Source organism: Metopolophium dirhodum, chromosome 4, assembly GCF_019925205.1.
Source record: "Metopolophium dirhodum isolate CAU chromosome 4, ASM1992520v1, whole genome shotgun sequence".
Taxonomy (NCBI): Eukaryota; Metazoa; Arthropoda; class Insecta; order Hemiptera; family Aphididae; genus Metopolophium; species Metopolophium dirhodum.
Window position 1 is genome coordinate 10625335 of NC_083563.1, and position 27481 is coordinate 10652815.

At 30.8% G+C, this 27481-nt stretch overlaps 1 protein-coding gene across 2 annotated transcripts in view; it reads right to left on the reverse strand.

Moving 5' to 3' along the window:
* Nucleotides 1–27481, reverse strand: part of LOC132942273 (profilin-like) — a 71657-nt gene that overhangs the window by 22949 nt on the left and 21227 nt on the right. For both annotated transcript variants that reach the window (XM_061010544.1, XM_061010545.1), the window contains 2 exons: nucleotides 25684–25817; nucleotides 1120–1304 (listed from right to left, as the gene is read on the reverse strand). The gene's annotated coding sequence lies outside the window, so the exon portion shown is untranslated. The remainder of the gene's footprint in view (nucleotides 1–1119; nucleotides 1305–25683; nucleotides 25818–27481) is intronic.

The following is a 27481-nucleotide window of genomic DNA, read 5'->3' on the forward strand; positions in this document are numbered from 1 at the left end:
ACATATTAATTTATTGGTTTTCAACAATTTTACTGTAAAATATTTTATTTATATTTTACACTAACATTATAATAGTAAAAATGAATGTTTAGTGCACACTATTATAAATTATTTAAAATATTACAAATAGTAACAGCTACCGCCTATCTATTACACTCGAGGTTATATAAAAGGTGTTTGTTATGAAACTGATCTAAGTTTAAAATGTTCAAATTAAAAATTATATTTGTACCGCATATATTTATTATTATATCTGGTCAGTTCACGACGTTGATCTATTCATATGTCTATAGCCATTTATCATTAATAATAGATTTTGTTGTTTGCCCATTACAAATGGTTGACTTCGTATATGGGTCATATTGGTGTATCATGCGTGCAATGTGCTGACGTGCATAAATTATAATTAGCAAAAATTGCCTATGTTAGCCATAAATTAATTTCTATTCATTTGAATTTCATAATCAAACTTAACAAAATATGTACCGGTATACAAAACCGAAATGAATAGATATTTTAGAACTAATAATCAAAAGCAAACTCGCGATTTGCAACATGCAATTTAAATATCTTAATATAGTCTTATACAAAGTTACCTATATCTAATTACTCATGCATGTTCAAATTGTCGATCACATTATTCTAGTGCGTGTGTCCATTGTAATATTGCAAATTGCAATATGTTATTAAATAATCCAATTAAAATGCCTTAGATACGCATTTTTTGCTGTAGGTTCCAATAATAATGTCATAACTCATAATAATCGACTAATATTAGTCTTACGACTCTACAATACATGATACATACAACAGAATAATATGTTCCATAAATTCCCGATTATTATTATTTCTATTACTATCCACCGCATTAGTGATGCATGGTTGAAAAATCTTTGCGAATTTGTTTCCCTATCATAAAGCATTGGTCGGTTGACGGGTAGGACGGTGGAAGGGGAGGGGCACATTATAGTATATGGCCCATTTATCATCACAGCAGGTGTATATTGCTGCGTGTTCGTGCTCTCATTTAAGATTCCGCTCATAACTTTTATTATTATACTTTTTCGGAATTAATACGATTTTTCATCTTATATTACTTCATTGTAACTAGAACCGTACATCTTTCCATCTCTGTTTCCGGGACCGCTGCCTCGGCTTTTCATCCATCCCATACATATACACGTACATATATATATTAAAAGCCCGTAGAGCTTTGGACGTTAATAAAAGCTTGGGCTCGCTGTACAATGCTGGAATTAAAACCGTCTTCATTGTTATTCTCGAAATGATTCCGGGCGGGAGACCTGTGAACCAAACAAAAAAGAAAAAGAGAATAAATAAATACGAGAGAAGAAAAACCTAGGAAAGACGTATGTTATTAAAGGCGATGGCGGTGGAGTTTGATAAAAAGAAAAAAAGGTCGGGACGTATGAGAAATGAGCTTGGACTACCCACCATTTATTTTTATTTTTTTCAGTCGTATATGTACGCGTAATATGAAATACGAGGGAAATGTTCTTGCCTAGATTAATTAAACTCTCGGGAAAACCACAATATGTCACGTGCATCTTTCGTGCCTTTACGCTTCAGTACTGAATTCTACATACTATATAAAAATTTAAAAACTGCATTTATTTTACTTTATTTTTTTTAAGTCATCCCTACAAAGAATTTAAAAACTTCAATTGAAATTGTATTGTTAAATAAATGTGCTAAATAGTTAATATAATACATTGTAGTAATAGTTGCAATAAGATCAAATACAATAATGTGAGTTGTATTTATAATTAAATCGTTTGTAAGTGGGTATATAATCGGTATTATACAGACGACTAGACCAAATTAATAATTACAACTATTTGTACATATCTAAACAAATATATATAAATAGTAAAAAGCTAACATTTAATATAAAACTATATTATTATATTAAAATAATGAAAATGAATATGGTAGTTTTCTTAGCAAAGTACGTATTGTATTGCAAAACTAAAATATTACTGACATTTTCAAACAGTTTTAGACATTCATTTGGTTATATATCGAAATAATATAAATACATCAAAAGTTTTTCTTAAAATAACTTTGTGGTAAATTGGTAGGTATTAATAAAACTGATTTATTGAATTATTTGGATTTAAATATTTGTTAAAATAAATATATGAATAATTTTTAACGGTTGTTTCAAAAAATTTTAATTGGGTTTGTGAAGATCAAATGACATAAGGAGGACACGTGTGACTGAAATGGAGAACGATATAGACGTAAATATTGGCCACCATAAACAATTTCGATTCATGTAAAAATTAAAAATATTGAGGATGATATAATTGTAAAAATGTACAAAGCGTGATCAAATTGAAATTTACTCAGGCCAGTACGTGTAAACAATTATTTGTTTTGCAGTCTTTAATACATTTTTTGAATTGGTTCAGAATATGTTCCTCGTAAAAATGTTTACTTCAGTCGTTATCGTAACTCAATTTCGCCACAAAAAAAAGAACTTGGTCCACACGCCAATGCTTATTGCTCATGTACTTGATATCTTTCACTGAAAAGTACACTTAAGCCCTTGTCTACCTATCCCAGCCATTTTTAGAAACACGCACGTAACACTTTCAAAACTCGGCTATATAAAAAGACGTATTTTTTTTCTTATAAATGTATTCAAGACAAAAATTAACTTAAACCGAATTACATATTATATTATGTATAATATAATACTGACTATAATTTGCATACACATAGGCATGCCTATTTTATTTATAGGAAAATCTATTGTAATAGGCTTTTACTCTGTTTAATGATCTAAAAGACGAGTTTCCCTGTGTTACTTTTCATAATCAGATCCACGAGAGAACGTTATTAGTGACCACACTCCCACTATGATGTTTTTAAAATATTTCCACAGAACCACATTATTTATGCATATTTATGTACCTGTATGTGTGTAAGAGAAGGAGTAACATATAATACACTGCTGCAGGTATCCTGCGTATACAATATAAAATATTGGTACCTATCTTAAACAACAAAAAAAAACAAATTACTACAAATTTCTTTATAAATATACATATTGTATAAAATATTATCATAACGTGAATTTTTTCATTATGTGAGACAAGTACATATATATCGATGTATTAAGTATCTTCTAAAGTTAAACGCGACCTTCTTTCCACTTTACAGCTACGTGCAGTGTCTGAAGTATTAAAAGTTTTTCTACTATTCGTTGGCTGAAACTTGGTAAAATCCGTTGTAGACGAGGAATGATTGTAACAACTAGACCTTTTACAGATAATGGTAACGTATATTGTGTATCGCACATCGACTAGAATTTATATTTTGGCTATTGTAATTAAATGTAATTTATATGTAATTATGAAAAGTTTGATTTGACAAATTCCATACCTATGAGAACAATTAGTAATATTTAAGTACCTTTAAAAAGTTTAATTCAAGAAAATTCATCAAGTATCCAATTAGGTAATTGATTATACCAAACACATATCAAAAAAAAAAAATGTTAAAAATTCTTTATAGCAGCACCGTATTTACACAGATGTTATATGCATTACACTGTATTATATCTATAAGGCTCAGTAAGTAATGATAATATTATAATCTATGATAAATGAATATTCAAACATAATAATATAATATTATTTTTTTTTATTGATCATTAGAGCTTTGGCGACAGACACGATTAGCTTTATATATTAATAGTTAATACATTATATTATTTTGTTTTTAGTTACATGTTATGTTTTATTTAGAAACTTATATACGATAAATTTTATTAAAATTTCACTTAAACTAATCGTTTGTTCTGGTGTGTATTTTATATCTTATAGTAATTTGCTATCAAAGTATTAGACACTGTTAGAATTACTGTGGTTAGGACCGCCCTTTCACACACCCTTTATTTTCAGCAATAAAAAGAATAGGTGTTTTTCTTATTGTTCACTTTTGAAAACAAGATCATCATCAGGTGGTTTAACAAAAACATAAAATGAAGTATCTATCTTTAAAATACTAAAATATATCGAGAAAAAAAGAAATCTAATAAAAACAGATTACTTTTTCATATTAAGATGGAACAATTGATTTCTTCAGATGAAAAAATACGTACAAGTAACAAATTGACTTTATCATTGCTTTTAAAATGTCTTCGTTAATTCCCCTACCGTAAACAAAATTCATAACGAAAACGAAAACAAAATATATATTTTACTATTCAATTATTTAGATTATCCAATTGAAAAAATATAAAATATTTTATCACAAATGAATTTGTAGCAACCAAATTTAATCTTTGTGTAATTGGTTTAAATGTTTAACACGATACTATCACAAGTGTGGATACAGATTAAAATTAAAATAATTATAAAGAAAAGATTCAAGTGGGTGTAAGTTATAATTTATAATACCATAATAAATAAAACTAGTACCATTTTAGTCTCATGTACTAACATAAAACTGCACATAGGTACCTATGTAGCAGTTATTTATTTATTTACCTGTAACAGGTAAATAGTATTAAAAAAACAATGTAAATACTAATTTGAGAAATTTACAATTTCGAAAAATCTATAGCTGCATACAACAGTGTCAAAAAATTATTGGTCTTACGGTAAATCGGAAAAATTCCAACGGGCTCGACAAATTTCAGATCGACGGCTGTTTTCCGATGATTTAATCTATTTTATGATTTGTTGATGTTTCGAACCGATGCGCGTTTCGATTGCATTCTGTGTGTATGGGTCTTAAAAACCGTGCGGTAGAAGTCCCTCGAGTTTGTTAAAAACGTTTCACACATTAGCAGTATAAAAATTAGCATAATATAGATTTTATCAATAATAGTGCGTAACCCACAAAAATATGGATCATTCTACACTACATAATATCGTTATATCATCACAAATAAATATTATTATTTATTACACGATGTTACGACACTGCAGTTACGGCAAAAATATTATAACACCTACCCCACAATAATATTACAATACCGTCTACGAAAATGCCATTTACCTATTATTACAATAATATATAGGTATAGGTATATAATATTATTAATTCCGTATAATATTATACGAGTATACGATACGAGACAACGACGATAACAACGATAATAATAATAATAATAATAATAGTGAAATCACTGGACGAGGGCGAAAGCGTTTTTCGGCGAGTGCAGTAGCTGTTGTTGTATAGGTACCTATATACGTATAATAGTGGTCAGCAGCAACGGTACTTAGTATTGATCCCCGGTCCGAGCGCGCGTGGGACATCGTGCGGGGCGCGAGCGAGAACGTGTGTGGCGTGGAGGGACGACAGTGAGTGAGAGATAGAGAATGGGTGAGAGTGGGTGAGACAGGGTGAGATAGAGAGAGAGAGAGAGCGCCGCTGACCGGTGCAGGGTGCGTGTGCGGGAGGGTAGCAAAGTGGTGAGGGCGAGGGTCAGTGGCGGTGGCGGCGACGGCGGTCGGTGATGATGCTGCGCTCTCGGTATTTACGCAATTAGCCGGCAACGTGGGCGACGGCAGCGCGGCCCTGACGTGCGGTGATGGGAGTAGGGGTGAGTCGCGCACGCGCGTTACGCATCACCTGAAGATCGGCGGGCGCTTCGTATAATATTATTGTATTATTATTATAAAAACGTATGATTTGTGGGGGAGGGGGAAAGCGAAGGCGCATAGATCGCGATCGGGAATCGCCCGCGCGTATCACAGAGCCGCTCGGCTGCGGCCTGTACACACCGGCGGCTGCTGCTGCTGCTGAGGTCGGTACCGTCGTCCGCCGGTCGTTTATCATTTTCGGTTATACGCGGGACTTAACGCGCATATAATATATAATATATAAAGACCTCCGGGCCGGAAAAATATATACATTAACGATATTAAAACCATCACGGATGCGTGCGCGCATTATATATTATGTGGTTCGCGGACGGGCGCGCAAGAGTATGTGTGCGAGAAAAAACGTACTCCGAGAGAAAATATAGGAGAACGAAAATTAATCAAATTACGGCCCGGCGGTGTGTGTGTGTGTGTGTGTGTGTGTGTGTGTGTGTGTGCGGTTTTTGACGAAATGGAGCGGAAATATTGGCCGGCCGTACGCGGGTTGACGATGTCATTAATTCTTGTCCGGTTTTGTTTCTGCTGCGGCGCACTTCCGCGGACCCACAGGCCTATGCGGCGATGGCGGCGGTATACGGTTCACGTGTCAGAAATTAATAAATCCGCCGCCACCGCGACCAGGAGCGCTTTTTCATTTTGATAATGGATTTGCTCCGAGCTCCGAGCTATATACATATATATAGGTTTAGGTGTGGGTGGGTGGGTGTCTGTGTGTGTGTGTGTGCGCGCGCTGCAGTGTTATATACACCTACTCTTCCGTCATCATACACACACAAAATATATTATTACTAAACAGGGCGATGGCCCTTCACGTGTTTTCCCATTTTAAACGACGCGGGAAATAATGGTGACGGGCCGCCCTGTAGACATACACGCGGACACCGACCAGACGCGCGTGCTGTACCACTCGATACGCGAAGGGTACGTTGCGCGGCCACCCGCTTCAACACGTCACGCGGTTTGCACGTGCTTGTAAGTCATGACGATTGACGAACATAATAATCTATTATGATTTAGGAGATAGGTTTCGAACGATTTTGTGTCGTAATATTTTAAACGTTTCAATAACTCGTACAGTCGTACTTGTATCATGTGGGGGGCTCAGCGCCGCATTTAGACATTTCGAGCCCCCTAAGATCCTCATTAACCTTTTAGATTTCGAGCACAGAAAATAACATTTGTTTTACAATGTGTGCTTTTTTTAAAAATATTATTTGGTAATTGCTTGACGCTCTCTCCGCAAAGATACATTTGAATTTATGTCACTTAAACCTTGCTTACAATTCATTATATAAGTTGTTTTTTTCTTAACATATTTATGTAAGTACTTCATGAATAAATAAAATAAAAATATATAAAACTATGCAAATTAATATTAATTAAAAAAATTTCAAACAGCATAATACTATTATACTAAATTATATTATATAATACTGTTATTAAAATAATAAAATTTTAATAATTCACAGATAAACAAATTTCTAACCACAAAATGTTGGCGCCCTGGGCAATTGTACCCCTAAATGCGGTTCTGGGGGGGGCTCCTCTACAGAATATATAAATATATATATTATAATATGTTTGGATAGGTGTTTCTCCCATTCACCCCCTATAAATACACCACTGGCCCATACTATCACTGTTTTTCGGTGAATAACCGGTTGTCGCACTAGAGATACGTATCCACAAATGCCGCAATTGATGACTTACGTTTTAAATTCAGATCGCAACTAAAAAACTACAGCAGGTTTAACGAATAACTGTACCTTTACAAAGGATTAAATATAAATAAACTCGAGTTTTATCTTTCGTTTCCTAACAAATAAAAAATGTATATATAAATATTATATACATATATTCCTTATTTAACGATTTTCTCTCAATATACTTTGCACAGTTGAATAAAACTCACATCAAGCTACCTATACATTCAATATTGTCGAGCACCAAAAACATATTATGGCAACGCCCGCCCGTGAAAATTCGGAAATACAAATGTTATTTTTTTTCTCGAAAACATTATGTATAGTTTTCGATAACAAAATTAATGTTGTTTTCTCGACAGGCACTTTGTATATAAACAAATCGATAAAACTCCCATTGCTCACGATTGCTCTTATACATTCGGACAAAGGACAACCCCCGCTAATGGACATTGGCTATTCGATTTTCGAGAATATATAAAAAAAAAACGGTTGGAAGCGAATTTCCCATTTTTCAAAACGTAAAAACAATTTATTTACTATGAACTATACATGTAAGTATTACTTCAAAACTGAAAAATAAATAATTTGATTTGATTCTAAAATGCTAAGCTCTATAATCGAATAGAATAAAATTTAAGTGTAAGTATATAAATTAAACGTTACGCTACTCTTTATAGCAATAAATTACCAGACCTGCATATAATGATGAATCTATTGAACAATTTACATATTAAACAATACTGTATAATTTATCCAGTTAGAAAAATTAAAAATTAAATTTTATACCTATAAACAAAAATACAATTTCCATACCTAGTCGTAAAATATTAAGGCCACCAAAGTGATTATTTATTACGCTAAACTGAATGCACATTTTTCAATGCAGTGCTACACCATATTAAATGCAACATTATTGAATAACGTTTAGAACGAAAATTATATAATTTATATATAATTACAATACCATAACTATTACTATTCATAATATTTATGTATTTATTATATTTAGCTGTGTAATAATAAAATGTGAGGTTAAAATTAAAATTTTTGATTTCTATCGCATAAGAAAATACGACTGAATAAAATTCGCTCACAAATTGAATTACATAGTTATATATATATATATACCTACGTAGTAGTTTTTGTTTCGGTTGTTTCAAACTATAAGGTTGATGTAATTTCTGCGCACTTGGTAGTTAGTACTTGGTAGACTCTAGTACTCTACCGAAGTATACCCTAGCTACTATCGTAGGTACTTAATTTTGGAAAACACTTTTAGTTGAAAAAAGGTTTGGGCTTCAAACATTTTTTATGGTAGAATAAATAAATATGGTTACATACGTATTAATATAATCTTTTATAAATCGTAATATTGGATTAAATATAAATAATAAATATGATAGTACCTATACTTAAAAACTAAAAATTAAAAATATTTATCATCAAATAAAATATAAGCATAGTTCTATCGTAGTTAAATAATTTATATTATGCAACACACTACACTATAATGACAATTATTTCATGCGCCAAGATCCGTAATGTATAATAGTGAAATAATAGCATGTGCACTACCAATCAGCGTTCGTACTATCCCATACGTGCTGCATGGTGACGATGAATGCACATATAAGACTCCTTTTGCGGACAATAGATGCGAACTATATAATGACCATGTCCCTTGTACACTGCCCCGGTGTAATATATATTATGTGTGCGCTCGTTCGATTCCGGACCACCGGTAATAAGGACACGAAGCTTACTAGCTATAATAATAATTGCCACGTAGCTATAAGACGATCGAAATTACGAAAAATATAGGTTTTACGTGTGAATACGTCATATTATAGACTTGCAAATTAACTGGTCAGTGAAACGGTTCATCGCCATGCAAACGAAAGTTTTCTGGTTGAAAGGTTCCCATTTTCAGATTAAAAAAACGTTCATTGTACCTACATTTAAAAAAAAATGTAGTTTAAGGCTATACATGAATATCGATATTGGAGTTTGATGCTTAAATCATTATTACTGCGGGTCATCTAATCAAGATAATATTATTCTAACGTAACTCTCAAAAAGTAACCAATATATTTGACAACGCCGAAGAGAATGCAAAATCCAGAGGGTTTTATTTTTTGGACACAACAAACCGGACTTCCGGAAAATCGTCGTTATTTTTATGGGTTTTCCCAGAAACTAACGCACATATTTCCATCGATTATATACCTATAGTGCAGTGCGATTATGTTGTGTGCGTATATTATTATGTCTTTCTCTCGCGCTCTCTCCTCTCTCCGACACGCCCGAAAAAGACCCCAATCCTACACCATAGTACACGTCGTATTATTATTATTATTATTTTTCTCTTTCTATTCGGAAACTTTTTTTGCCTGCCCGCCCGAACATCCCGCCAGCGCAGGACGGCAATAACAATAATAACGCGCTCAGCGGCGGCGGCGGCGGCGGACTCGGTGATTTTATGGCATGGAAAAAAAAAGGGATACGGTCAGTCCGTGGAATTGATGGCGCACGGTTTCCTTTCTCGCCCGACGGTTTTTATTTTTAATGCATAATGTAATGGCGCAGGGCACCCTATACGACTGGTAAGGACGGGGACGGGAAAAAACAACGTATGAGAGAAAATTTCCTTTTTTTTTTTTTTTTTCTTATTCTTGCTTTTCCTTCTCCGCGAAAATAACAAATCGTAAAACAAACACAAGCTCGGATATTATTCACCCGTGGCCACCGCACTGGGAGCACAAGGGGGTCATAAATTATGTAACAGGCCCCACACGAATATTTCCACATGACAGATACAAACCCTTAAGCAGAGTCGGCGGGGGATTTATTTTGATTATAATATCGTATTATTATTCGGCCGCATTAAAGACGTCTGTGGTAAGAAATATAGAACAAAGATGGGATAAGGGTAAAAGTATACTTCGCACTGTGAAAAACAATGGGTAAACGAAAGGGTGCATTTATAACTTGAATTTTACAGGGTGATTGAAAAATATCAACCAAATTGAAAACAAAATATCTATACCATCACATTTGGTTTGCCTTTCAATATTTAGATAGGTATACAAATATATTAAAATATTAAACATTTTTAACTTTTCAGGTTTTAATACCAATTGACTTTTATAAAAGCATTTCACATAATATTATGTTATAGATCAATGAAAGCTGGAGATTACAATTTTATAGTTTTTCTAAATATATACCTAGAGTTGCGATATTGAGCAGTTTTTATCCAATGTGTGTTTAAATTAATTGTTACAGGTACACAAAAAATACTTATTATACGCATTATGTATGCACAATATTTTGTCAGAATATATGAATAAAAAACAAAGTTATCTTTTTAATAATTCAGATGAATCTTGTGATTTTCTATTTTAATATGATCAAATAAATTTAACATTTCTGGTTCGATATTGTTCAAACAACAAATAAATTAATCATTTTTAGAGTACAATTTACAATGATAATATCTCTGTTATGAAATAATGCATGATTTTTATATTTTGTTACACGTTTTAATATAGTAACTAGTAACAAGGAGATTCCTACCTTGCGTAAGACAAAAATATGTTAATTTATTTTACTCTAATAAAACAATATGAAGTAATATAAAATATTGGAACAATTTCAATTTTCTAATGGTACTATATACATCCATACATCCATAACACCATATAAATCCTATCGCAGTACCCAGTAGCGTATTTTGAGGGGACGATATGGACAATATCTTCTACATACCTATCATATATATCCCTGCATTATATTTAATTAGGTACTAAATAATTTAGTAAATAAAACGATAAAAAAATCTTCCATTCAAATTATAGTAACAAAATACTGATCGACGATATTCTGATTGGTTATTCCATTATACAAATATACAATCACGTATTTAAAAATCCAACAAGCACTAACTATTGAATGTCCCAGTATAAAAAACTAAACCATAAAACTGCACCATAAAATAACCGAATGCATATAAATAAAACAGACGAACACATTCATGAAATGTAAAGCCGTAAACTTTTCGGTTATTGCCATTTCATTCCAATGTGTATGTTTTATAAACAGCCACGGACCTGCCTATTTTTCCATTTTTTTTTTTACTTTTTACAATCCCCTAAACGACCGTTAAGTCACATAAGGGCAAAGGCCATTTAAAAAAAAAGCGCTCTCACCCTCCGAGGGTAGATTATACGTATTCATTTTAAAGTAAAAAAAAAAAAAAACTTGGGCATATAAATATATTATGTTTGGTCCACCAAATACGTAGAGGGTTCACTATCCAAAAGTGGAGTTTAATATTTAATAGAGTTAAACGTGTTTATGTACACAAAAAGCATCTAAAAAACCGTGTATTGAACACTAACTCGGTTTTAGGCAATTGATTGCCAAAACACTTAAAAATATATATTTTTATTCTTTTTCAAAATTTACTTAATACTCAATAGAGGTAAAAACATTAAATTCTACTCATATTTGGCTCTATGTTTCGTTCCTAACACCGATCTTAAAACGATAAAAAACTATAACATTTTTGTATTAATATTTAATATACATTATAGTTTAATCAAAAATACACATAATACGGTTAAAAATTAAAAAATATAATGTTATAAGTGATTATAATTATAAATCTTTTTATTTTTATTTAATAAACGCGTGCAACTGCTACAATATAAAACCATTAAAACATAATTGAGTTAAGTTAAAATGGAACCAAACTTTACCGACGTTGATACTTGGTATACCATTTGGCTATTACACTAATCCCATTATATGTACATTATTCGTTATATGTATACTATATAACTAGGTAAGAAACTATATATAAATGTTCGGTGTTCACAATTCTGCACCGGAAAATACCTTGGAACTAAAATCTCAGACAAATCGTTTTTGTTATTTTTAATTTTCAAATATTTGACGGTTTCCATAGAATTTACAACACTATTATTATAATGCTAGTAATATGCTAGTACACATAAATCATAACTTATAACTACTGTCTACCATACACTTAAGCATGCATTTATTGAACATAGAATACCTTTGTATAAATAATTCCATACAGTAAACTTATTAAAGTTTAAATTTTGATGTGGTGTATAAATGTATAATATATAAGTCAAACCTTTTCTACATTATGAAATTTAGTTAGATATATTTCTCCCGTGGGAGTAAAAAGAGGGATGATATACAACCAAATCTATTGGGACTAGTAACGTTTTTTGATTGCCGATTTGCAATAGGAATATCTACCCGGAGGATTATTTTATTTCTTTCATTTTAAATGTATTGGTTTTCTATTTATCAACATCAAACGAACTCGATTTAGTTTGTATTTTAATAATAAAAGAAAGATACCAACTGTATAAAAAATGTATTATCGCAATGACATGATTATTGTGTTGAAAATGTATTAGAGGCTATAGTAATGACTGATGACATGGTTATTAATTATTATCCTAATGAGTAATGATTCTATAACGGCACCATGGATATACACTAAAATGTAAATATTAATCGTAAAATACTATCTAAAATTTACAATGCGTATATAATATATGGGAGATATTATTTATAGAAAACTGGTATAATAATATCGAAGTTGACAATCATAATTTAAGACCTATTATAATAATTAACATCTATTACCATTTTACTTTTAAATTAAAATACAAAAAATAAATTGTTCATCAGATAAAATATATTAATTACACGCTTCGACTACCATTAAAACTATTAAATTAAAATACGATTAAGTATATATTGATATTTTTTACATAAATACTAGCTGTATAACCCGACTTTGCCCGAGAAAAAATTAACAACCATAAAATACTGCGTTATAACGGTTAAGTTCTGATCTCGGCTTTAGTGTACTTACCTGAAACGGGCAAATTGGCATCGTTGTACCTCGCTTTTTAAACTAATTAGACTGAGATGGGCAATCCGCCTATGGTAGATTGGATATTATAGCACTTGGTTTATTTTCAAAAGTGATTCGAACTATTCTCTAAACTTTCCTGATATCTCTAAAAACAATCTCTGTAACTTTTGTCAAAATTGGTCAAGACTTAATATTTTTAAATCCATAAGCTTTCGATCAACATTCGGACATCGCCTTTTGTTGTACATTTCAATAATAAACAATTAATTTAATATTATTTTCTTTTATTTAAAAAAAAATGTGATATTCAATAATTGTGAAAAACTTAACTATATAACCTATACACTTGAGTATAACACATATATTTAACTTCTCAAGTTCTCCTATATAAATCTTAATTTTTTATACATAGGTAGGTAATAATTTTAAAACAATTTTTATTTAGGCTCAACATATTATTCATATCTACTTCATAAATTAATTTAACGAAAAAGGTATAATGAGCCACCAAAGTTCGGGATCTCGGATTCAACTACGATAATTCTTAAAATAAAATAATAACAATATTTATACATTTTAAAGGTTTCACAATATTCACATATTTCATGAAAACATGAAAACTACGTTAATACAATAAGGTATACAGAAACACAACACATTTTCGGAATTTTTACATTTAAAATACTTAATTTTAATCAACCGATGATTCCTGAGTGACAGGTTAGGTTAGAAAATAAGTCTAAGACTAAAGCTTTTTCGGGGCTCTGACTTCCTAAAAAAATTGAGTATATATTTACCACAAAAGAAAGCGAATGAATCTTTTTAGAGAGATTAACGAACCAGTGAGCTTATACCACCACACAAAGGCCACCCCTCTACACGAGCGTCTGTCAATCGCCGATATTATCGACTTATCTCTGTGCACCATACGCCGACAAAAAAAAAAAACAAATTAATTTTCGCAACAAGCAATAGGCGTTGTGGCAGCCGTGGCAGCTGATTGTGAATTAAAGAACGTGCTTGCACGCATAGGGTGTGTTGTTACGTTATGTGAGTAGAGCGGTGGTGATGAAAATCCACTCTCTTCCATAACTTTTCTCTCCACGCGCGCGCAGGTCATTAGGAAGACCGGACTTTGCAGGAGGGACCTCCGCCCCTGGCACCCCAATTTAATTTATGCGGCATCACACGCGGCCGACCCTCGATTTTTCGAGCACCCGAGACACGATCGTGATCTGATTCTAAAAACAACCGCCTCATTTTTTTTTATACTCTTTAACCACTCCTCCCTCCAACCACCGCCACCACCAAACCCTAATCTTGCTCCAATCATTACCACCGTCGACGGGTTGTTTTTCCTGTATCCACACCCTTCCGCTCTACCCTTTGGTTTTTATTTTTTATTCCTTATATTGTAAATGGGTTTATTAATTCGGACGCCATTTTCTTCCCAGGCGGCAATGTTGAATGAGAAATTATCACCGTCTTTTTACCACGTGTACTTACGCACACACACGCACACACACACACCACACACACACAAACACACACACAGAATATACGTACGTTTCCTTCTATTTCTGTACGCATCTCTGGTATATTTCAGAATTTGTCGGAGAAAAAAAACAACAACTTTTCCAGTCGCACAAGGGGTTGCTGTTGCCGCCGCACGAGCGTAGGAATAAGCTTAAAGGAAGCCTTAATGCCGTTTCAGCGTAGTTTCGCCCTCTGAATAATCAAAATTTATGAGTTTCCTACGAACCCTGCGAAATGACGGTATTCTATCCCGACACCCTTCCCTGTCCATATCCCTTCAAACACCCCTTGGCCGCAATTCACGTGATCACAATATTATATGTAGCCAGGGACGACCGCCGCCGTCGCCGACAGTGCGTGTACGGACCCCACACGTATTGGTCATGTGTTACGCTGCTGGACAACAACATTTTGCCATTTACAATACAAAAAATAACGTTAACTCGCAAAATATAATAAATAATACAAATTTGTCAAATATGTATTTATATTATAGTATAAACTCAAACAAATTTATTACAATACTCTTATAGTTTCAAAATATGCTATTCGTAGTGCAATCGTTTTCTTTAAAAGCAATTCATAGGTGTTCTGAAGAAGGTCCTTTAAGCCTTAAGGATAATAAAATATACAACTTTTGACATTATGAACATAGTATTTTAAGTTTATGAGTTAATAATAATATAACGCCTGATAGAATTAGGTAATGCGTCATAATTTTTGAAATTTCATAATTTATGTTTGTTTTTATAAATTTTTGCTTACTTATTAAGCAACTCACACGCCACATTCCACAGATAATATCAGCTAATATTCTTAAAAATCATTTTAATTTATATTTATATTATATTTGTTGTATTAATATAAGTTTTTTCCTTTATGTATATGTCACTAACTTTAATTAATTGTGACTACTATTGAAAAGAAAATAAGAGTTTAAAAACTTTCAAACATCCATACAGATTGGACATTTTATATTTTTCATAGTTTAATCAATAATATAATAAATGAAGCAAAGAAATTATTTTCTATAAATACCTATAGTTTCCTTTAAGGCTAAAAATTTTTTTAATTTAATTCATTATTTTTTATTATTTATCAAAATTATCAAATTCATCTCGATCAAAAATACTTTTTTAAGAACTTTTATAACTATGAGAGTTACAATAACTAATTTTAATTTTATACAATGTAATTTTTAGATTCTTTTATGTATAATATCATATTATATACATAAAAGAATATTATTAATATGTGATTTTTTTATTTTAATATAATATGAGCTTATATTATTAATACCTATCATAGTCGAAATATACTAAATTAATTAAAACAAATTCAATACATTTCAATACTTTCAAAAGACAAAATATCATAATATTTTTGCAATAAATAAAAATACTAGTTATTTTATAGCCAAAATATTCTTTGTATAAATTACTATACAATTACTATTCAATAATAATACTAATTTTCTAGTTAATAGTTTATTATTGTTATTATAATATTAATAATATCAATTTAAATTTAAATTTCCTATAATTTTAAAATTATATTAATCGATAAGGTGCAACCTAGTTGTACCAATGGCCTTGTTACATTTTAATATTTATTACGTCAAGATATTATTTAAAATTTCCAATAATTAGTGTTCGATAAATCAGCTAAATACCGTGAAAATCCGTAAAAAAGTTTACGCGAGCATTCATTTTAAACAACATCTTTGTTCTTTACCTTATTTGGAACAAAAATATCTGTTGTTAGTATATGAATATTCAATGCAATAGTGTATGATATTTATAGTTTATTTCAAATTCATCCAACTCTATAGTATCAGTACATTTTAAAATGTATTTTTATTATTTATTCGATTACCAACTCACAACTTCTTTAACAGTCATAAATTACTAATTTTAAATAAATTTAACTAATTAAAATTGTTTGAATGCTATTTGAAAATACAAAAATTGATCCTTAAATTTAGTTTTATTAATGTATTGTAGGTATAATATCATTATATTAACATTTTATAATATTTTTAAATTTCTTGAATGACAGATCCGTTTTTAATATGTTCCAGCTATTTAAATACGAGAATTCAACGATCATTTGCAGCGAGATTTTATGGATGAATTATTATAGTATAGTATGTGCTCCCCCAACAATTCTCCCATACAAAAGCATACACACATAAGGGACAGCGTGGTTGGTGTGTGGACAGACACGGAAAACGGAAGTTTAATGGGCCTCGCCGACACGAAAACAAGGCGGATGCAAAGACTTTTTTCTTCTACACATCCCCAAGACAATTTTTCTAGCTAGGTTTCCCCTCTACTTCTTTATTTTCCTTTCCCCGCGCTGGTATTCCTTTTTACCGGAGGCCCCGGCGTCGATTTATTTTGATCCCGTTTTGTAACGTGTCCCCGGGGACGGGCTGAAAATCGTTTCTTGGACAAAAACTAAAGGGACTTAAAGCTCGGAGGAATGATTCAACACTGTCGTACGTGCATTATCATTTTCCCTTTTGCCCACCCCATACTAGCCCAGCACGCACAAAAGCATACCATTCCATTTCACCAGTGTGTCTGACGCTGAACCACGGACGCTATTATATATTGTTTACGCTCTGTCGTCTACTTTACCTTTTTTTATGATACCATAACAACGAGGTTTTGGCTTTCATATTGTACCTATACGAATATTTTTTAGATATATACATTCTACAGCATGATAACATTTTAAAACGATAAAATAATAAAAAAAAATTTTATAAAATATAATTTATTCAAATTGACACTAAGTGGCAACCTAGGCAATCCATTGAGTAGGTATATTATAAGGATATATGGACAGTACCTATCACATACCACATTAAAACCAATGTGATAATAATTACTATTGCTTGGAATTCAAAAAACGTATGTAAAAATACAAAACATGCGTAATACTAAACAAAGTCAAAAATGTTACTATTTAGTTATATTTTTCTCACTTATGTGGTTGGTATCAATGTGTAATTGAAGAAAGACGGAATAATAATAATATATATTATTATATACCATTCTATGTTCATTTCCTTATAATAAATCAATGCGCTTACATAATAAGAAAATATTAAATAAAAACAGCTATTCACATTTTTACTATTATGTATGAACAGCTAGTGTTAGCGTGTGCACTAAAATTTAAAATTACTTTAGCTTACAAATAAAATATTATCTAATAAATTTCGATCTCTTAAAACTTAGTTTATTACAAAGTTTACTGATGGTATTTTATAATAGAAACATAGGTGCCTATGCCTACAAATACGATTTAAAATAAAACCATTTCACGTACGGTAATAATTATTCATACTATTAATATTAAATAGGTTATATAATTGAATATTATTTTTTGGTATAATAATAAACAATCTAATAATATAATATAATATAATATAATATAATCTTGTAGATACACCTAATTTTCGAACGTATTGCAATATTTTTAATGCTATACGACATTCACACAATAATTTTCAGAATAATGTATTCAAATTATAGACTTGTAATAATTTGTCAACTATTCGACTATATAGTCGTATATAGGTACAATAATGTTATTGTTCGTTTCATATCATATTATTATAGGCACACTCGTTTGTATCGTTGTATAGCAAACAAAACGAATATACTTATACATGGTTAACCCGAGTTGAATGCAAACTCGGCTGTTCAACGTGCTCGGAGATAAATCAACATGATTGATTCGACTTCATGAGCAAACATTAGCCATATAATATACGCGTGTATACCGTATACCGTGTATAGTAGTGGGCAGCAGTCGTAGCGGAGGGGAAAATTTCAATTATCTTTAATAGACGGTAATTCTATACTTCCCCTCCACCGGTCCCCCTCCTCTGTGGTTAGCTCTGCAGGGATGTTATTATATATGGCGCAGAACAACATAATGCTCGAGTGAAACGTTAAACGGCACCCTGAATCCAACAGTAATTGCGTTTATATAAAATGGGCGTTTAGCTGACGGAAATAGTCCAAAAAGATATTGCCGGAGTGAGCATGGGGAAACTATAGCAGCGTCGGTAGTTGGTGGACTATTATTTCTGGAATTCGGTTCATTGAGAAATTAACCGATTTTACCCGATTACACGCATCAAATCCGGTGGAAATGCAGCTGATAAAATGCTACAAGTATAATAATATGGGAAATCGTCCCAGAATGCCTTCGTTTGACGGCATTTGTTGGCAAAATTCCTAGTTGAATGTGATTAAAAATACCGTGGGGCCGAAAAGTCTGTGGAAAGCGGGAGGATAAACTAATAAATTATTTCAACTTGGTTATAGGGTGTATTCGTTTTATATGATAAATTATTAATGAATAAATATGATTATTTATCAAAAATATAGGTAACACACTAATATATTATAGTTTCTTTAAGGTATATGATATTATAATGCACATTCAAATTTTATAATGTAATTCTTAAAATGATATTATCATAAATCATAGTTGGCAATTCGCCACCGTCGTGGCAATACCTCTTATCTCATGTTTTTCACAACAAACTAAATAAATCGCTTTTCAATCAAAAAAATAAACTGTATATGATTTCAATTTTATTGATTAACTGTCTTAGGACATATTATTATTAATTATTTGTCAACATTGGGTAATTTTATTTATGCGAGATACCTACGGCTTAGTCCTTAGTTGAGTATTATTATACTTAAATATTATTAAACAATGTAATAATTGCATTAATAAATATAATTATTGTGTTCTAAATCGTGATTAAAAAAAAATTAAAGATATTGCATATATATCTTTATATCTGATTTTCAAGTATTGACTGTATATATTTTAATGTACGATATTTAGATTATTGTACATACAATCTTAATTATCTTTGTTATCGCATTGATTAAGTACAATAATACTTTTAATAAAAATATTCATTGGTCATTATTATACATAATTCCTCATTAGTCATTACGTACCTATATATATGTATTTTATTAAATTAATATGATAAACAAATTTACAAAAAACGGGATTTCTTCTAACACGGCTACATATGTATAATAATGTGGATTTTTTTGAATTTGAATTACCCAGCGTTACCCCGTGTAACTCTGGGAAAAAACGATTTAAACAATTTCTCAGTTCACTGAAGACGTTCGGCGCGGTGAGCATTTATAATAATAATAACATGCCCGCGAAAACGTCAGTTGCACATTATTCTACCGCCGCCGCCGCCTTTTCCCCCGTTTGCATCACATGCGCGCCGCCGACCGTACTTATACTTACTATACTTACACATTATACACGTATATACAGTTATCCGGTCTATATATTATATATATATATGTATGTATGTATTTACGCGGTGCGCTTGCGCCTGCCGACAATTATGTTTATTCACGCTCTGTGCACCCGCTCGCCCTCCCACCCACCATATTCGACGCCCGTGAACCCCCGCAAAAAAGTCTGCGAGTACATATATATAAATGCACGTGTATGTGTGTGTGCGCGTGTGCGTAAGTGTGTACGCCAAGTCGGTCGTGTCATTCCTTTCTTTCTCCGTCCTTTCACATCTCTCTCTCTCTCTCTCTCTCTCTTGTTCTCCACCCCACATCTACTACCCATAACTTTCTTCCTTATCCGTTCGGCCTTTTTTCTTCTCCCACTGGATTCACCCTCTCAAACTACCCTTCCGTCTATCTATCTCTCTCACTCTCTCTTTGTCACTCCCCCTCTCTTTATCTCTTTCGCCCACTCTATCTCTGTCTATTCCTCGTATTTTGTTTCTCTTTCTTGTATTCTCTCTCCCCGTTGACAGCCGTCATTCTCCCGGACACCGCGCCGCTATACACACACAGCAATAGTCCCTCTCGCGATCAATACCCACACACCGCTGCCCGCTCTTCCTACACGTGTATTGTATATACAAAGCCACTGTCATTGTTATTCAGTGCGTATAATATATATTATAATATAATGTATTGTGCGCATATATTATATATTATATATATATATATATATATATATATATATATGTATATATTATGCAACCCATATAATATATGTATGCGTAATGCTTGCATATATCACTGCACAAACAGCACCGGTCATATAGGTACCTGTATCCACCCCTAACCCACTTGCAGACGGCTTGCAAAGTCATCGTGTATTGTACAGACAATCACGAGCAATAAATTGCACCAATATAATTTTTAATCGCAACAAACACTCAATAACCGACCTTAACCCTATATAGTTAAGATGTCGTGATACAGATACACCGTGCGTGTAAGGACGAACATTTATTTTTATTTTTCAACAAGCCTATTAATACAATGTAGGTACCGGGACTTACCACTTATTTCTGCATTATTTAAATGAGAAAACCTACCCCTGCATATATAATTAACTATTAACCGACTAACTATGATAAACGTTTGTCTACCTATTGAATATATTTACTGGAAGATTCGACAGATCGCAATAAACTCACTTTTTATGACATAACATTTGGGATATACGTCTATTTATCGTTCATAAATTTATCGCCGTCAATTAGCATCCATAATAATCGAGATATACGTCATCGCGTGTATAATAAGTAATAACTAATAAGTAATAACATAATATCTAATGCTAAGTAATATATAATTGCGTCACACATATTTTGTCATCAGTCCATGTTTACTATTATTCAAATATCTTCAAAGCTAAGTATTGGTGATAGCCGATGATATATTCCTTATTACGAAATTTCTCATTTTCGGTAAAATATTTGTTGTCCAACAAAATGGCATAAGCAATAATATAACCTCATCTTGTGGTATGTAAGTTATGCTTGGTAACTTTGGAACTTTTAGCACAAATGTTACATCTTTGGAAGATCTTTTTTTGAAGACCTATAGCTTGAATTTGTCACTAAATACATTGAGACAAATTAAAATTGAGAGAAGTAGGTTTTACCATTATGTTGTACTGTAGGTGTCATTGCGTGAGTCATAACTGTAAATTTTAACTTCGAATGCTTACACAAAATATCGTGCCTAATTAAATTTATTATTTTTAAATAGCTATAACAACAACTTATGAGAAACCTTGTATTACATTTTCAAGCTTCTTGAGCAAGCAAAAAATGTTTTATCATCATTTATAGAAAAAAATTAAACAATTAAAAAATTAAATGTATAAAATATGCTAAAAAAATTGTTGTCAAAAATTGGTTTTGTGTACAAACTACCGCTTTTTCTTAATTTTTTTTGTTTTATACAATTATTTTTAAAATTACTGCGAATGTTATATTTTTGACCTTTCTTCCCCTAAAATACCAACTTAATCTAATTTACTACCAGAAACTACTCTCAAAGTTAAAAATCTGAGCATTTTTTTACTATAAAAAAGGCTTTCAGATACAAAACAAAAATATCATTCGTGATACCAATACATTCATCGCTTCTCTCGAATCTAAAAGCATCATTAGTTTAATTCTGCTTCTGGATATTCGTATTTTATTATATCAATAATCATCGCAGCATTTTTGTAAGTTAACAATTACTGTTTTGGGATATCTTAAGCCTGTACCTATTGTAGTAATTATATTAATGATCCAAAGTCACAACTTTATACATTCATACATTTTTTTTTATCCAATTAAAATAAATGTACACTGATAGTAAAACGATTAAATATTATACTGCATAATATCTGCATGAATATAATAAACTTGTTGAAATAAATATGAAACCGTAGAAAATGTATAAAGTACATAAAGTATTACAAAATCAATTATTAAATTGTGTCATGAGTTTCAATAAAATCGATGTTGAAAAAAATAATATTCTATCGGTATTAATATCATATAGACATACTGTAAAAACAGATTTAATTCGGTGGTTTTGTCATTTCTTCAGGTAAAGTAAAACGAAAATTGGTTGGATCGTTTGGTAGATTACGTAGTTGTTTACGTACACGTTGTATTGTACGCTTTACTGCTCGAGTCAATGGATTCTATAGGGATTTGTAAGAGTGCTGTACCTACTATACTATTAACTACATTAACCTACTATACTATTTCTCGAAGTTTATTAAATGTTTTTTAACATCAATGCCTGTTGAATCCACAACGTAGTTGCAGCTCTCAGAATTTTTTTAATATCTTTCCGTCTACAATTCTACATAAACGAACTCGTTCACGACATATGTGTTGCTTGGTATTGGTTACGTTTTCATACACATTTTAAATGCCACAGTATTTTCTTTTAGAAAAAGATAGCCATAATATTATTCTTTTATTTGTCAGTCTTCGACATTTGAATCGCTCTAATAAAATGGTATTATTTTGCTAATTTCAAAAAACAAATTATTACTTATTAGATCATTTACTTTTACGTTAATATTAGATATACCTCATTATCGTAAAATATGATGACCACCGGAGTAGCGGAGTTCATAATCCGTGACAATAATATTAAATATGGTAATACAATTGACGTGACGCTAACGTTTTGATCGCCTTGCTGATTATATTATTATATAATAGTATATAAGTGCTAATGTGCACTGAGTGTAAATGCAACAAATAGCTAGGTAGTTCAAAAAATTTCAAAAAAGTACAAAATTTCAACTAAAGTAAATATATTTCTTTAATAATTTTAATATAGCTAAATAGGTTTTAAGCGTCTTGAACATTCATGATTGTATGATTGTGGATAAATCAAATTATAGGTAGTAATTTGAAAACATTTTAGATGAAGTTTTAGAATATTGTTTGTATAGATAGCTTATTATAGATGTAGTATTATAGGTATAAACAATAGCAAAACAAATCTTATAAATTATAATAAAAAAATTGTATGGAATAAGAGAAGCTTATAATCGCAGGCCTCTAGGATAATGAACGTTTGAATACAGATAAAAGAATAAAACCTATACACCATACACTATACAGGATCACTCGATACAAATAAGAGAAAAAGAATACAACAGGAAATATACTATTTCTCGCGAGGAAACCCGAAATTAAATTCTTCGTCGAATACTTGCTTGTTTTGGGGGTGAAAACAACACACGAAATCCGAGGCAAAAAGTTCAAATTATTCTTCTATATATTGGTCGAAGAGAGTTGTATACTTGTATCTATGTGAAATATGTGTGTGGGTTTTATGTCTTAGAATAACGTCTAATTGAATCCCGCTCAACACGTGAAGAGAGCCAGCCACATGTATGTGGATAGCGGGGTAAGACACAATCTGTATAGTATACTAAGGGGGGAAATACGCGTGAATCAAAATATAATTAATGGATGACGATGGAAATGTAATCGGAAACCGGTAAACGACTGTGTAGTTGTGCAGGAAAATGCCTCAATAACAGATGCACGGAGAAATTATTATTTTCGTTTTGAACATATATTATGGCCTATGGGTAAGATAATATTATATTTTATATGATATAATATATAACTTTATAACTTTATGTAGGTATAGTCTTATTAGTCACTTAAGACTATATGTCTATATATTATAGTAGTATTTACTATATACTATAGACAGACAAAACTATTCATAAAAATAAAAATGTATATTTCGTGATGAAAATTAACTCTACAACATTTTAGTCCCAGTTATTACAAATAATATGTACCAGTAATATTACATAATACAATAACGTACAAAAATTAATGTAACTTACGCATTTACATTATCAATTACCTCAATGGATTAATAAGGGTGTAAATACTATGTACCACCTACTAAGAAAAAAAAATATTTTGGTTGCATCATTTTATGAAAATGTGCTCAATAATATATTTTTACTGTAACATTATTGATAATATATTGTTCAATTTAATTATATTTTTTATTGAATTATTTTTTAATAAAGTTTAAACGGAGGATAATTAAGCTAATAATAATTAAATCATTGCATTTCAACACTTAAATGAATTAACTATGTTTGAGTAGAATTAATTAATTAATCAAGAATAGTGAGCCAGATAAAAAATATACCTATATACTAAAATTAAATAATATCCGACAAACGATAATAGTTTATAGTGAAAAAATAATTTTTTCTCTCTCTTCGTGAGCGTTTATTTATTTATTTTCCCATTTATGAAAACCATTTATCTTATGAAAAAAACCTCCCCCGAGTGTAACAGAAAATCGTTCTCGGATCATACACTCGAAAACTGTGGCTTTTGACAGATTATCATACACGTGAAAATCGTTGACAATAGTATCCCGGTAAAAGGGGAGGGTTAAACTTGAATGGATAATTTTGCGGAATAATCGAAAGCTAAAGAACTTGCGTGGCGAGGTGCAGAGGAGAAAGCACGGCTTACTTAACCTCTGTGACCGCTATGCACGCCAAGGGAGAAATGTCTATTGATAAAAAAACCAACCCCGACTGGTGGCCGAACGAGAAGGGATCGCCCATTCTAATTCGTATTTTTTTTTTTTTTATACATGTATAAAAATAACCGAATAGGGGGCATCATTTTTTCGAGGGGCTGAATCCCGATAACTGCAGAGGGAAACAACTGGAGGGACAAGCCCGTCCCGACAATATATTTTTTATCAGCTATTGTTGTTTTGTTGCCTTAGAGGAGCCATCCAAACCATTAGGCCGAATTGAGAAAATATTTATATATATATATATATTTATTATACGCTTTTCTACGTTCTTATTTTTTTCTTGTTTTTGCCCTCGTTTTTATATCGCTGACCGTATCTACCATGTAATTGAATTATATTCGGCAACTGTAGTGTTGCCCCTTGTCAAAGGGTGGGTTGTTGTCTTTATTTTTCTTTGCTTTTGAAATTCAGTAATATTAAATCAATCATAATATTATTACCGTTTTCTCCTTATCTCGTTCATAAGTGTATTGGACGGCGATCTGTATAGGCAACATGCCCAATACATATCATGAAAATATCCGTCCACTGCAATGTACTCGTACTTATTACGAAAAACAATTGTATTTGAGACCTGTGAAATAAAAACATATATTGATGTAAAACTCATTGTAGATAACATAAACAAAAATATCTATTTTTTACACTTTTTATTTCTTATATTATATATATTACGCGTTTTATTGAATAATAATGATAGATATACCCTACGGATTAATAATTTTTATTTTGTATTAAAAGTAATCAATCGTCTATAATAGTAAGTAAGTATATATTATATAATGTACCTACAATAGTATCTTAACAATAGTCAATAGTAAAAAACTAACTTAACCTCCATAAAAAAAATAAAAATTTCCCGGCATATACATTAATCAATGCCACAAGTAAATTACAATACTCATTAAAAATATTGACCAGTGGCTATACCAGTGTTTATTATATATTTTATTTCATTGATTTATTCTAGTTGTTTTTAATAAATATCGAATTTTTGTTCAAAATTATGTATCAAATTTCAACCATTCATCGGAATGTGACATAATTAATGCGCCGGTTCTTTTAGCGTTATTTTTTGAAGAATATTAAAATTTATCTAATTTACTTAATTTACATTTTATTAAATTCAATTATATTTCTTGATAAATGGAAATTTTCTAATGTCATTACGTCTTTTTATTTTTTTTATTTAAAAGTTTATCTTATAATGGTCATCTACACTTAGTGTTACAGTATTTATTTTTTTGCATTTTAACATTAGATAATATAAAATTATTTTAAAAAATGTACAAAGAGTGATATAATAATAGTAGTAATAATTAACAATCACTAATTTAAATTATTATAATAATATGTTAGATAATAGGTATTATTAATTTAATTATTTTTAAACATTATATCATAATTATTCATAATATACAGAACTCCTTTAGTGATAAAGCACAAGCTTGTGATGTATACCGTATACGTATTTTGAATATGCTATTAATCAGGGATGGAAAACGTTTAAAAAATTGTTATTAAACGGGAAAAAAACAAAAACGAAAACAATTAATAAAACAAAAACAAAAAACAACTTTTTTTTCGTGTTTATATAACCGTGGAATAAATTGAATAAAAACAACTGAAAAACGATAACAAAATATCCCAAAAACCGAAAAAAAATTTAATAACGAAATCAAAAACGAAAATGGAAATAAATTAGGTACCTATAATATTATACATTATTAAATTATTTAAAATTTTTTTTCACTTTAGTCTTTAAGTCTTTACTTTTTAGTCTTTACCAATGCACTTTTAAAATTTAAAAACATTTTGATTTGAAATCAGAAATTTTCAAATTTTTGTATAAATTATAATTTTGATTTAAAATGTAATTATTAAGAATAATTAATTGTAATTTTGAACTTTTAAGTGCATTTCTATATTGCGCGTTACTATATTATAACTTAAAAGTTATAAGTTATAAGAATATATTATATAAATAAAAAAAAATTATCAAAAACGTTATTTGGAAACAATAGGAAAATACGTTTTTAAAAACGTTAAACAAATATGTAATAATCAAACATGTTTAAAAACATTAAACAAAAACGATATTTTTTAAATCAATTAAGAAAAACGTTTTCCATCCCTATTTTTAATAGTCACCATTTTTTAATTTCTAAACAAAATTCTTGTGGTTTATGTAATCCACTTTTATCATGATTTAATTCTCATTTAACAAATCCAAGTCAA